Source organism: Wasmannia auropunctata, unplaced genomic scaffold (genome assembly GCF_000956235.1).
Source record: "Wasmannia auropunctata unplaced genomic scaffold, wasmannia.A_1.0 LD335977.1, whole genome shotgun sequence".
Lineage (NCBI taxonomy): Eukaryota > Metazoa > Arthropoda > Insecta > Hymenoptera > Formicidae > Wasmannia > Wasmannia auropunctata.
In genome coordinates, this window is record NW_012026913.1 from 172,181 (window position 1) to 174,025 (window position 1,845).

Below are 1,845 nucleotides of genomic sequence, written 5' to 3' on the forward strand. Positions count from 1 at the left end.
TAGTGGTATCTCTAAATGAACTTCTTACAATATCTTCTGTCTCGTTCAAACACGTGGAATGTCCTTATCTAACTTATTGAAGTGCCATCTCTTGGAAAATCCGGCACTACTGCCAAACGTAATTTTTGCTGTCTTTACCTCAGGCGAGCGTACGAATTACCACAAATTGCATTCTAAGTAATAATTGTTTTTCTACGCTTCCAATCGTTGCTCCAAAGGTCTTATATTATTCGTGCAAGTATTCCGATTCGCGCGAATTATTTTTTTTGTACATATGAGCTACAGAACTTTTGTATCAATGAAATGTTTACGTCAGGTGAGAGGTTAAGATTGCTCTACGATGCGGAAAAAAGGTAATTTTTTAATATTTTTTCATTTTAACTACAAATTTATAATTCGCGCGTTTACATTTTATCTCAATTTCAATCCTGTAAAAGCGTTTTCAAATCCGTTCAGTCGTTTCGGAGTTATTACTTAGAATGCAAATGTCGGTATTCAGCATCCTCTTAAATATTAACTTATTGAAAAAAAACAATATTATACGGCGTTACATGAGCGCTCATATTATAACATTGTTTTTTTTAACAAATTAATATTTGATATTTAATTCTTTTCTTTTTTTCACGTTTCTCCTCCTTTCTTAAGCTTTTCTATATAAGAGATGTTCCACGTAAAAAAATATTGGTCACCCTAGAAAGGACGGATTGCTTTTTGTCGCTCTAATAAGAATGGATCTTATTTTTGCCAGATGAAATAAATTTCATAATAGATGCTCGAAATGTCCACCATCTATTCTAACGCAGGGTCTCATGCGTTTCAACAAATTTCTTTGCACTTTTCCCATCATATCTTCTTCGATGTCCCATACGACATAATGCAATCTTGTATCAAGGTCTTCCATGTCTTCGGGAAGCGTTTTATAAATTAATTCTTTGCAATATCCCCAAAAAAAGAAGTCCAGAGGATTAAGATCTGGAGATCTTGCGGGCTAATGTATTGGGTCGTATCGACCCATCCATCGTCTGGAAAATTACTGATTCGAATACTCCGTTACAATTCTAACATTATGGGGCCTTGCACTGCACCGTCTTGCTGGAATATTATTTTCTCTTTATCCAATAATCGGACATTCTCTAAAAATTCTGGTAAATTCTCTCTTAAAAATTCCAAATATGTTACTCCAGTTAAAATACCTGGGAAATAAACTGGACCTAGAATCTCAGTTCCCATAATTTTCAGACATTCCTTTTCCAACGAATCTGGAAATTTCTTATTCGCTCTGGGATTTTCATCGCTCCATAAATGCATATTGTGCAAATCGAATATCCCTTCTTGCGTAAATAGCGATTCATCGCTATAAATATCACTCGAGATGAAAACTCTGGATCTCGATCTACCCTTCTTAAAACGTTTTGACAAAATATTCTTCTTAAAGAAAAATTTTCTGGTCTTAACTGTTGCACACGAGTATAATGAAAAGCGTGCAACTTTTCTTCTTGTAATATCCTGTGTACAGTTGAACACAACCCTTACGAAAAAGACCGACTGCCAGGTGTGTAGTTATTACTGGAGGTATTATTGTCCGTGTAGTAGTTACTGCTGATGGATCACATGACAAATATTACACACTTGTGGTTATTACTGGAGGTATTACTGCTGGTAATAATTACTGTCGGCAGATCACACAGCAGTTATTACAAATCTGCAGGTATCCCTGCGAGTATTACTACCGTATAAAAACTACTGCCGGAGGATCACTGAGTGTATTACAGCCTATGTGGTAACTGCTAATCGTTGTATTATTATTATACGTACTGAAAAAACGCACGATTATAACGGATTGTT

General features: G+C 35.4%; 1 protein-coding gene across 1 annotated transcript in view; it reads right to left on the reverse strand.

Annotated features, from left to right (window-relative positions):
* The window catches only part of LOC105454649 (beta-1,4-N-acetylgalactosaminyltransferase bre-4), a 114,041-nt gene that overhangs the window by 88,413 nt on the left and 23,783 nt on the right, over positions 1 to 1,845 (reverse strand). The gene's annotated exons all lie outside the window — the stretch shown is intronic.